Source organism: Varanus komodoensis, unplaced genomic scaffold, assembly GCF_004798865.1.
Source record: "Varanus komodoensis strain SLA01 unplaced genomic scaffold, ASM479886v1 scaffold141, whole genome shotgun sequence".
NCBI classification, from domain to species: Eukaryota; Metazoa; Chordata; class Lepidosauria; order Squamata; family Varanidae; genus Varanus; species Varanus komodoensis.
The window spans coordinates 89,189-101,792 of NW_025335413.1; the positions used below are offsets into that span (position 1 = coordinate 89,189).

General features: G+C 47.5%; 1 protein-coding gene across 1 annotated transcript in view; it reads right to left on the reverse strand.

Annotated features, from left to right (window-relative positions):
• LOC123020134 (zinc finger protein 883-like) overlaps positions 1 to 12,604 on the reverse strand; it is a 163,832-nt gene that overhangs the window by 84,695 nt on the left and 66,533 nt on the right. The gene's annotated exons all lie outside the window — the stretch shown is intronic.

Sequence of the window (12,604 nt, forward strand, 5' to 3'; positions counted from 1 at the left end):
GAGGGAACTGGGTCTTTTCATCCTGGAGAAGAGGAGACTCCGAGGGGATCTTTCAGCAACCTGTAGGTATGTGAGGGGATGTCGTGTGAAGGAGGGCCGTGACTTGTTCTTCCCTGCAGTGGAGGGCAGGACACGTCCCCGTGGGGCAAAGCTCAAGGGACCAGGCTTCAGGGTGGATGCCAGGAAGTACTTCCTGAAGGTTAGGACCCCTAGGAGATGGAATGGGCTCCCAAGGGAGCCGGTGGAGGGCCCCATCAATGAGGGTGCTCAAGGAAAGATTAGACAACCACATGTTAGAGCTGGCTGGAGCTGGAGGTCAGACTAGATGGCCCGGGGGGTCCCTTCCAGCTCACTTTGTTTCTATGTTACTGGTCCCCACTCAGCCTTGAAGGGCTGGACAGTTCCTGGAGATAAATTTGGCCTCATTTTCTTCCTCAAAATCATGTTGGATTTCTTGTAATGGGGCTTGCTGTCAACCAGAACAGAACTGGTGTAGTGGTTAAGAGCCTGGGACTGGGACTCAGAGGATCTGGGTTTGAGTCCCCACTCGGCCATGGAGCCAACTGGGTGACTTTGGACCAGTCACAGTCTCTCAGCCCAACCTACCTCACAGGGTTGTTGTTGTGGGGATAAGATGGAGGAGGAGAGATAATGTAAGCTGCCTTGAGCCCTTTGTAGGAAAAAGGCAGGCTATAAATCGAAAAAATAATAAAATAATAATAATAACTGCAGCCCCAAATTTAGAATCCATTTTATTCTTAATTGCAGGGGGCAGGAAGGAGCCGCCCCCCAAAAGAGATCCAGACCCTCCCTTGTAAAATCACAGCTCAATACAAAGGAGCCTGCTGAATACCTTGACAAGCATCTCCCTAGAATATAACTTCTCTTTATGTCTTCTGAATCCAGCTGAGGTAACAAACCGAAAAGAGCGATCCCAAGATAACAAGCCATGAGTTCTGTTCATGGCTTGTGAGCAGATAACAAGCCATGGCTTGCTGGGAGAGTAGGATCCAGACGCACAGTTGCGCCCCTTCGCAGCATCTTCCGACCCATTGCAAGGTGCGGGCGAGCTTAAGGGGCGAAAGTCTGGGATTTCTGTTTCCTGTACCGCTTTTTTCCTGCCTCCCGGCAGGGCCAGCCCTGCGGCCAGAAGAGGCCGAAGGACCCCGCGGGGCAAGGCATCCTCCGGGGGGCGGTGGGGGGAGGCAGGCAGGGAGGCGATCCTGCGGCTGCAGCGTGGCCTTGCGAGAGTTAGACGGCCGGCATTGGATGCTTAGAGAAGACAGGAACCGGGGGGGGGGGTCCCTGCAAAGTCCGGGCAGCCTCACTTCCTGCCCCACCTCCCCGCCCCCCCCCAGGAAATGGGCAATTCCTTTCCCAGGGACTGCATCGGGGTCCCCCTTCCGCGATCCGGTATGTCCCCCCCCCCACTCCCTGCCTGTCTTTGTGCATTTGGGTGAAGGGGGGTTACAAGATGAGGAGGGGGTGGGCAGCCCCCACGCACAGCCAGCCCCTCCCCCAGCCCATCCTTGGAGAGAGGTTGCTGCTTTAGCAAGGGGGCTGAGAAGAGCCGTGGGGACCACGGGACGACGGCCACTTGCTCCCTCCAGAGTCTGGGCAGTGCCCACCAGTTGCTGGGGAACATGGGTAGGAGGGGCCGTTGCACTGGGGAGGTTTGCACGGGCAGCTGTGTGATCCCTGTGAGCAGAGGCCTGGACCTTCCGCACCCGTGACCTGATCCAGCAGGCGTCTTCTTAAATAAGTGATGGCTTCCGCACATAATTTTGGACACCTCTATCATGTCTCTCCTGCCCTGCTTTTTCACTTAACGAAACAATCCCAGTTGTGCTAATCTTTCCTCACAGAACTTCTCCCATCCCTCTCTAATGGTCTTAGAATTCATGGGTCATCCATATTTTAAAAGATTATTTGTTAAATTTATATCCCGCCTTTTCTTCTGCAAGGTGGCTTACAAGGTTTTCCTTGCTCTGTCTTATCTTCACAACAACAACCCTGTGAGGTAGGTCAGGCTGAGAGTCGGTGTGATGGACCCAAAATCACCCAGTGAGCTTCATGGCAGAAGTGGGGACTCCCCAGTTCCCATCCCACAGTGTGTCCACTACACCGTGCTCACATGATTTGGGGAAAATCTTCCTATCCTGACAGTGTAATAATCCCACCAACAGAACAGTCTTGCAGCTTTGCAAGAAATGGCAGAACCTCTGGTTAGATAACTCCTGTCTTTGCTTTGAGGCAGAAATGGGTAGAAGAGAAGACGGACTCCTTTGGCCCCATTGAAGGGATCATTGAAGCACGGACGAAAGGTGCAAGAGGACGATTCACATGGCCTTGAAGCAGGGAAAGGCCTGGATACCTGAGGAGGAGCAGTGGGGAATTCTGGGAACGGATGCCAGGCCAAGTGCCAGGTGAGGGCTGGCTCTGCTCCAATGGACGGTGCGGATGTTGCCGGCATTGCTGCCACCGGGAGGCCAAAGGGGCAGGCCAGGTTGGCAGCCGACGCTGTACCCTTTCCTTTCTGGCCAAAGCCACAGAAATGTGCAAAAATTCAGCTGATGGAGCTGTTGATTTGGGACGTTTTCTGGATCCTCCTGCCCCCAGAGATGGAGAACTGGGCGAGAGAAGGTAGACCAGGGACCAGTTCCCAGGCAGGGAGCTTGGCCTAAGCTTTCTTTCTGAGAAAGACAGGGAGCAAAGAGCTCTTGGGAACTTTTCATCAGGATAATTCAGGCAGGTTAAGAATTTAAGGGAAAGGTATCTTAAAACCCAAGGAGACCTTCCAAGACTCCCAAGCCCTTTCCGCTGCATTGTTGTTCTTCCGATCCTCCGCTTCATGTCTGACTGCTCCTGCTGGTGGAAGGGACTGCTGGCTTCTCTAGAGTAGAGAAGACTCCATGGGAGGCCAGACCAAGTCCCCCGAGAAGCGGAAATGGTGTGCAATTTTGCATGGTGCAATTAGCAGGGTGTATTTCAAATTCCTCTCCTTTAAATAGATTATACCTAAAATTCCTCGGATGCTTCTATGTTTCCCCGAGTCTTACAGAAAGAAGCTTATTTTTGGTTCTTTTTCCACCATGTTTATACAGTGGTACGTTGGCTCACGAACTTAATCCGTTCCAGGACTCTGGTCGTGACCCAAATTGGTCGTGAGCCAAGTCAAATTTCCCCATAAGGTTCTATGTAAATAAGGTTAATCCGTTCTGTAAATATTTTTTTTTAATCCCAGGGAAGATGGGCACGATCCTGGGCACACTGATGGGGGGGAGAAGGGCGCGATTGTGGGCACGCTCGTGCAGGGAAGATGGGCTTGATTGCCCCCCCCCCCCGCACGACCACGATTGCACCCATGTTACCTGCACAAGCGCGAGCAGAGCCATAGAGGGGCACAATCACAGTCTCGCTTGGGCAGGGAGGATGGGAGCAATCGAGGCCATCCCCTCCCATCCCCCGAGCACCATTGCGGCCATCTCCTCCTCCCCAGCACAATCACAGCCATCTCCCCCTGCCCCCCCCCCAAAGCACGACCGCAGAGTTTGCGACCTGAGCGGAAAAATAATAAAATTTCTGTCCCCAACCTGATTTGGTCATGAACTGAGGCGTTTGTGAGCCAAGGTACCACTGTATTCCACACATGAAGACTTTCTAGATAAAACCAGCACTTTGCTTTGTGGCCAGGAATCTGAATGTCAAGAGATTAGAGGTTTCTAATCTGAAATAGAAAATGAATATAAACATTAAACATGCATTCAATGAACAAGACATTTTGTAACGCAAATGTGTAGTTTATACACCCACACACAATATAGTTTAAGGGAGAATCTTGGTTGTGTTTAAGAAGAAAAAGGGTCCACAGCCCATGGGCATGCTGGGAGCTGTAGTCCTTCTTTCTGTCCAAATGGGCAGAGCCTTATTTCCCGTCAAAGAAGACATACTGGGGAGAAACCGTAGAGGTGCTTGCAGTACAGAACAAGAATTAGTGATGATACATCCTCTCTGTGTCACATCAGAGAGACCACTTGTACAACGCTATGGAAAAATAAATGCTGGGCAGAAACACTATAGTGATGTTCTGAAGCAAAGGCAAAGGTGAACCTGAAAGGTTGTCTGTGTTTTCCTTGTGTTAGGTACACTGCACAGACCCCCTCAAGCACAGCTATGGAGACTGAAAGAAATTCAATCCTCGGTTCTTCTGCTGGGAGTCTATTTTTCTAAGACATTTTAACAAGCCTCAGTTCATATTTCAGCCTCAGCGAGATCTCCTTGACTTTGATCTTTTATATATCCTGATAATAATTCATTGAACGCTAAACCTGTCTCTCCTGTGCCAGCCACTGCTAATATGAACCCATGCAAGCTCTCAGACCAAACCGGAACGTCATGTCACATTTTGGGTTTAACCAAATCGGAGCAGCATTAAGGTCCTCGAGTCACACTGTTTCTGATTTGCCCAATTTTTCAGAATTGGGAAAATCTTGCATATAATTTCTTTGGATCCCACCAATTTCAGGAGTTCGCTGCAGAGGCTGATGCAGAAGGAAAATCTCTTGCTCTGCCCATGACATGCCTGTAGCTCCTCCGCTTTTCCTTTGATTCAGTGTGTTCACGACAAATCCTAGAGACATTTGCTAACTCCCAACAACTAGTAGTTTTAAAGATGTTAATAATATATCGATTTTTAAAGGCAATGCATAGGATCCAGGATCTACCTGCCATGAGAAGGATTTCCCTGCAAAAGGAGGGGCTCTATTCAGCCTCATTTTGCAGCATCTCCCTGCCCCCCCTATATTCTTCAAGCCACCCCATTCTTAGGGGTCACCTAAATCTCCGACTGGGCTCAGTCAAAATGATAACCCACATGTAAGGGTGGATTATGGGTTGGTGTTCGAAATGTGGCCTGTTCTGTTGTCTGGACGCAGATACACTAACCAGCCATAGCCGGGCATTCTAGTCTTTCAGTTTCTGTTGTTTTAAATGTGTTCTGCATTTATTAGTGTATTTTATGGTTTTATTTGTTGTGGACTGCTGAGAGATCTTTGGCTATTGGCTAGTATAAACATGAATGGGAAGGAAGGAAGGAAGGAAGGAAGGAAGGAAGGAAGGAAGGAAGGAAGGACGGACGAACGGAAGAGAAAGAACGAAAGAACAAAAGAGAATCAGAAGGGACCTCCCCGGCTCCAGCCAACTCTGCTCATGTAATCCCAACATGTGGTTTTCCAAAGGAATCTGGGAAGGAAGGAAGGAAGGAAGGAAGGAAGGAAGGAAGGAAGGAAGGAAAGAAGGGGTGGTCCAGAGTATTCTAGCACCAGATATAAAATCTTATTAGTTCCAAACCTCTGTCAGTGGAGTAGTGCGGGCAGAGGTCTGAGAGTCTGGGGAATAAACGTCCAGCAAATGTGAACTAATCTCAGGAAGACATGGGTAATGCAAGACATATATTGTAAGTGTGTCATTTATCATCTCTACTAAATATTACACTCTTTTTTAAGAATTAGGAGTAACATACATACATACATAAAAAAGCAGATTGTAATTTTGAATGCAAGGATGGAAATAAGCAAAATGACCGGAAGCAATCCACATTTTTTCATCATCTCTACCCTGTTGTCTTTCATAAAACACAAACAGAGCAAGTCAGAAAGGATTTCCCAGGCCATCTAGTCTGACCCCTGGCTCCAGTCAGCTCCACTCATGACATGCCTACCAGCTGGATTAGACATCCTCTTCCAGTCTATTTTGACTGGGTTATTTAACAAATGAATTCAGTGAAACACTTTACAGTACAAATGCACAATTAACAATAAAATGCAATATAAATTTAATTAACATTTAAAATGCAATATAAGCATATGGGTCTTGAAAAGAGCAAGGAAGAGCAGGCACAATTGACGCAAGTTCAGCTGCAAAAGTGTTGGCTGAAAAGAAACGTTTCTAGCATGCACCTAAAGCTCACAATCATTGGCACACATCTTAATTCCAAGGCAAAGCATTGCCGAGGCTGGGACTTAAGAGTCACTTTTCGGGGGGTTGCCAAATGAATCCAGGGAGCGTGCAGAATCGCCAAATGCACCTGCTTGGGCCATGTTGTGCGTTTTGCATGCAAAACGGGGGTCCTCAAAATTTTTAAACAGGGCCAGTTCACTGTCCCACAGACGGTTGGGGAGCCGGACTATAGTTTGAAAAAAATTGAACAAATTCCTATGCACACTGCACACTAAAAATAATTCAAATTTAATTAAATTTTAAAAAATAATTTAAATTATTTTTTAAAATTAAAAATTAATTATTTTTAAGTAAAAATTAATTAAACTTTTAAAATAATTAAAAAATGTTTGCTCCACTTGCTTGGGCTGCAGCAGAAGCCCAAGATGAAGTGGGGAAAAGCGTGCCCATATTCAAGGGACAGAGCTACAATGTCCGCGATCGTGCTGAGGGCAGGGGGAAGACAGGTGCAATTGTGCTGGGTGGGGGGGGAGATGGGTGCAAATCGCACCCATCCCGCCCCAGCTTGATTGTGCAGGGAAGACGGGCTGGCGGGGAGGAGATGGCCGGGATCGTGCCCGTCTTCCCTGCACGAGCGCGACCGCAATCGCGGCCATCTCCCCACTGAGTACACCTGCGCCAGCTTGGCTTTTGGACTCACTCAGAGATCGTTTTCTTCAAGCGAATCCAAAAGCTCTGAGGCGAGCTGAATAAATCAGCATGGTGGGCAGGATCTGGCCCACAGGCCATAGTTTGAGGACCCATGATGTAAAACAATATTGTCAACAACCAGAGAAAGAAGGCGCCTTACCCAGAGAGGCCACGATCCCGCAAACCTGCTCCATGACTTCCTGATGGATGCAGAGCTCTCTGGCCAGGATCCAGCAAGGCCAGGATCCATCAACACCCCACTCCTCCTCCGAGAAAGACATGGCCATGTCCTCAAAGGTCACCCAGTCCTGAAAGGAACACATCTCCTCTGAGCAAACCTGAAGATTGTCTTCTGGCAAAGCCCAAAGGCCAGCTAAGGCCTAATTCTCAGGACGGGCACTTCCTGGTCTTCCTTGTGAGCTTTGATGGGAGCAAGGAGGAGAAGAAAGGTTTGCTCAGGCCCGGGGAGGGGACAGGGGACAGAGACCTCCAGCTGCCCAGCCCGACTCTCCCCTTACCTGATCTGGCTCCAGGGTGCTTCTGTCCTCCCAGCACAAAGAAGAGACAGCGGAATCTTTACGTATTTCCTGCATCATTCAGGAGAAAACATGGCTGAGAAGTCAGTGAGCAGATTAAATAAAGGTTACTGTAATAAGCATCTCTGTGTCTGTACAGTAAGGACGTGAGGGAAGCTGTGCTGAATGAGAAGAAGGGTCTGTGCGGCACTTCATAAACATGGTGGAAAACCAGCTGCCCACAGGATCCCCCCAGCAGGATGGGTGCAAGACCTCCCTCTGCCCAAGCTCCTCAGCCTCAGGTCCAGCACGATCAGGACATGATTTTTCCCAAGCAAATGTGGGTAACTGAACCGTGGCAGGGCTAGGAACCAAAAGATCAGAGGCTCTGAGCCTTAAGACCATTAGATAGATAGATAGATAGATAGATAGATAGATAGATAGATAGATAGATAGAGGTATCTCGGCTCACCAGTTCACGACCAAATCAGGTCGCAAACAAATTTCAGAAAAATTTTGCCTCAGGTCACAAACTCCTCATCGGGTGACAATTGCAATTGCGCCCCTCTTCCCTGCTTGGGTGCGATCACAGTCATGCTGGAGGGGGTGGGGATGGCAACGATCTTTGTTCTTTGTCACTTTGCTTCAAATTTTTGTGATTTTAAAAAAATAGTTACAGAATGGATTAACCTTATTTACATTGAATCTTACGAGGAAACTTCACTTGGCGCACAACCAGTTTGGGTCATGACCAGAGTCGTGGAACGGATTAAGTTCTTGAGCCAAGGTACCACTGTATGTATGTATGTCTATATATATATATATATAAATATATATATATGTATATATCAAGAGAGAGAGAGAGAAAGAGGGAGAGCAAATACATACATACATACATACATACATACATACATACATACATACAGAGAGAGCATATGCCGTTTTCTATATGTGCTGAACTCCACATGTCTTTAAAGGGCCTGTCTCCTAAGGACACCCCAATTTGGAATAAGGGACGTGTGAACAAATTGGGAGAGGGGGGCGTTCGATTGCAGGTGTGGGGGAAGAAGGCAGAATGACTCAAGGGACGCAGCAGGAAGACTGGCACATCTGGAGCGACCGCCAGCAGATCTGGGGAAATCCGTTTGTTTATTCTTCTCCTTCATATTTCATTTTGATACCGCCCCATAGCTGAAGCTCTCTGGGAGTGTCACAACAATGCATAAAATAACGCAGCAGTGCAGTATCTGATTTCCTTTCTGTTTATTCCAGCAAGAGCCCATGGACAGCAATAGGATGGTGTGGCTCCAAATGAAAGATTCGGGGCTCCAGTTCTAAAGCATCTGCCCTCTACAGAACATTTATTTATTTATTTTCCACTTTATATCCTGCCTTTTTCCTACAAAGGGCTCAAGGCTGCTTACATCATTCTCCTCCTCCATCTTATCCCCACAACAACAACAACCCTGTGAGGTAGGTTGGGCTGAGAGCCTATGACTGGCCCAAAGCCACCCAGTTGGCTCCATGGCCGAGCGGGGACTCGAACCCGGATCCCCTGAGTCCCAGTCCCATGCTCTTAACCACGACGCCACACTGGCTCTCAGCACAGACAGGTCTGGGATGTGGATGGGGAGTGCCTACAGCTGGAACTCCCATCAGCTGCATTGCCAGGCAGAGACTAGAACCAGGATCTCCTGAATCCCAGCCCTGTACTTGGACCACTGCATCACACCGGTTCTCTCTGTGTACTGAGAGTGTGACAGGAGATCCAGGTCGCCTGAGCCCCAGTCCCATGTTCTTCACCACTCCGCCACACTGGCTCTCATATTTAATTCAGGATTTAATTTTGGGTGGGCGACAGAAGCAGGGGAGGCCCAAAAACTATAAAATACTGGTAGGGATGGTTGGGGAAGAGTCAAGGGTACAGGGCTCATCTCTGACATTTTGGTTTTCTTAAGGGGTGGCAGCATCTTTAGCTGTTTTGCATTTTGCAGAGGTTAACATAAGCCACCTTGAAGTTCATTTCGGAAAAGGGCTCAAGGCCGCTTACATCATTCCCCTCCTCCATCTTCTCCCCACAACAACAACCCTGTGAGGCAGGTTGGGCTGAGCGTCTGTGACTGGCCCAAAGCCACCCAGTTGGCTCCATGGCCGAGCGGGGACTCGAACCCGGATCCCCTGAGTCCCGGTCCCACGCTCTTCACCACTGCACCACACTGCCTCTTTGCACCTTCCATGCATGTTCCCTGGCAGCGGGTGTACAGGATGAGACCACAAGACCCGACGGAACACCTCTGCTGACCAGAGCGCAATGCCCGGCACACCTGGCCTTGGAGGCCTTCTTCCAAATGCCACCTCCAGAGGAGGCTTGGTTGGTGCAAACCAGTGGGAAGGGACTTCTCTGTGGCAGTCCCCACATTATTATTATTATTATTATTATTATTATTTATTTATTTATTTATTTATTTATTTATTTATTAAGACATTTTTATGCCGCCCCATTCGCCGAAGCCTCGGGGCGGCTTACAACATTAAGTTAAAATACAAATATATTAAGTTAAAATACAAACATTAAATTATAACCTTAAATTAAAATGTTTGTAAAGTGTAGACATAAAGTTAAAACACAAAAATAACAATATAAAATAAGTCGCCCTGGCCATGGAATGATCTCCCCACAAAGGCCCACCTTTACTAATTTTTGGTGCCAGGTCAAGACGGTCCTCTTTGTCAAGGAACTGGCCAACTTCAGTTAGCACATGGGGGCACCGCCACCTGTTTTAAGCAGTCTCAACAATATGGACTAGTTTTTGTTGTTCAATCAGGAAAACATGGCTTTAAATGTTTCATGTAATTTACTGGCATGTTGCTATTTTTATACTGCGTTTCATTCTATTTATCAATTGTTCACCATCCAGAGGACTTCAGCAACTGAGCAGGATTGAAATCAAGGAAGTAATAACCATAATATTATTACTTCTCTGCAGTGCTGCCCAGATTATGGAATGCGCTCTCTGGAGAGGTGCACCAGGTGCCGAGTTTATATTCTTTTCGGCACCTGGTTAAAACTTTTTTTGCTTATATATAATCTTTTATGGAATTTGTTATTTATAGGGATTGTTTGTTTTTAATTGTATGTGTTGTGAGCCATCCCAAAATGCCGAGGCATGTGGTGACAACATACAAAAGTTTTAAATAAATAAATAAATACGCAGAGGTGTCATGCCAATGATGCTGGAGGAAGCATGTGGCCATGAGGACTAGTGACTGCTCCTTATTTGAGTGTATTCAGTCCAGTCCCAGATTAAAGGAACAGGAGGCCCTGGACTAGGAGACCTTGGGAGGCCCAACATTATGATCATCTGATCATGAGAAACAAAACCCGGTTCTCTTCTTTATCTGCTCAATGGAAGTAGACCATTGCTGAAATGTTAGCACTGATGAGAAAATTATTTATAAATTTATAACCTTTAGTAAGTTGGATTCCATAAAAGTATGGAATCGATGAATATTTTCGCACAGAACATTCATAGGGAATCATACCTATGTTATAACATTACACTATATACAAAGTCAGAACAGTTTCTTTTGATGTTTTTAATTATATCATTAAAATCAGTAAGTTGCAGTTTATCATTTTCTATGCAGAGAATGCTTGGATCAGGCAACCAATCCTTGGACATAGGATAAAAACAATTATTTATCCTTTTTAGTTTTTTGACTCAGGAGGCAAGGATTATTTTGGCACTGTCCATCTTTTTGCAGAAGCCGAGGAAAAACAATAAAGTTCATTTATTGTGCCAAAATTTTTCACCATATGCACAAGTCAATTGCAGCTTGTCCAACTAGATTCAGCAAATGTTTGGCAAATGGAATAAACTTTGCAAACTTGCTCCTTCCCAGATTTTTTTTTGCTGAATGCTGGAATACTTTCCAACTGTATTGGCTGCATTATCATATGATGACAATGAAATATATTTCAAGTTCAATCTATTTACTGAAATCTAATGCAAGTTCACTGAAGCAGTTCAGTAGCAGCTCAGCCATGCTTTCATCAGTGTGAACTTTCAGCTCCAATAAATAAATGAATAAATAAAAATTGGAATGTGTTCAACTTGTAATCATCGTTAGGAGATACATCGACAGTACGTTGATCGACATGGGAAACAACCAGGGGTGAATCGACGGATTAACTAAAAGGACCTGCCTGTTTGATGTCGCTCCAAATCTTCTCAAGCTTTATGAGCCATCAACTGGATGACCAGTTCCCATGTGGTTTCGGCACATGAGCAATGCCTGTGCTGCGTTTGATCATGAGGACCAGTAACTCTTCTTTATTTAAGAGCCCCGCTGGATCAGACGGAGGGTTCCTCCAATTCATTAGGACACGAGTGCCACAGCATCCTGCTACCCATGCTCCACGGCAGCCTCAGCCCCATGGTGTTGCGGGGGGGGGATAAAAACGGGGAGGGGGCGCGCTCTTCTCAGCCCTTCTGCAAAGGCAAAGCGCCTCTGCTTTGAGTGGACGGCTGGGCGGGGGGGGTGGGGGGGTGAGCGGCTGTGCGCGCGCATCTCCCTCCAGGGTCTTCCTCCCGCCCCCCCCCGCTCTCTCAGGCTTGCATTTTGCCGCCCCCCCCACCCGCTCCCTGGGATTCCCCGGGAGCCCCGCGAGACGCACCGGAACCCCGGAGGGAGGCGCGGAGGCGGAAGGGCGATTCTCCTCCCGGAGGGGCGAAGGCGAACGGGAAGGGAGGCTGGCCGGGGCTCCTCCTCCTCTTCCTCCTCGCCCCCATTTCCTTCCTCTCCAGGAGGAAAGAATCCTAAATAAAACAACAAATAGGTAGATCCCCCTCCCGTCCATCTTGCAAGGCCAAGCAGCGGCGAAACTCGGTTTCTGCACCTCCCCAAGCGAATCTTACATTTTGCATTTGCGTCCTCCGGCTGGAAGGAGCGAAAGGGAAAAGGATTTGGAGGGGAGTCAATGCTCGGAAGAAAGGAAGAACAGGGGATGGAAGAAGGACTCCGCTTGCCCCTAATTCCACCTTAGGGGGACTCCGGTTCACGCCTTTGCTCGGCCCCGCGTTCCCTGCAGGGATCCTTAAAGCAAAACGTCACCTTTTTCTTCCTCAAACAGTTATGTGGAGTCAAATGTATCAGGTCTTTCGGGAGTTGTGTTATATTCCCGCTACCCTGCTGGGTGTGCATTTTTCCTCTTCCCTTCCTGATCACTTTTCCTTGCGTGCTGTGCCTTTTTATCATTTTTAGCTTGTCATGTTTGGCTGTAAACCACTCTGGGAGCCACTTGTGAGGAGGGGGGCTGGTGAGTGAAATAAAAATAGTTTAAACAATTTAAATGCATTTTAATGTGACCCATTTCTGGATGTTTGTATTCTTTTATCTGTTTTAACTGTGAACTGTTCAGCAAGAACATGAAAAGGGAT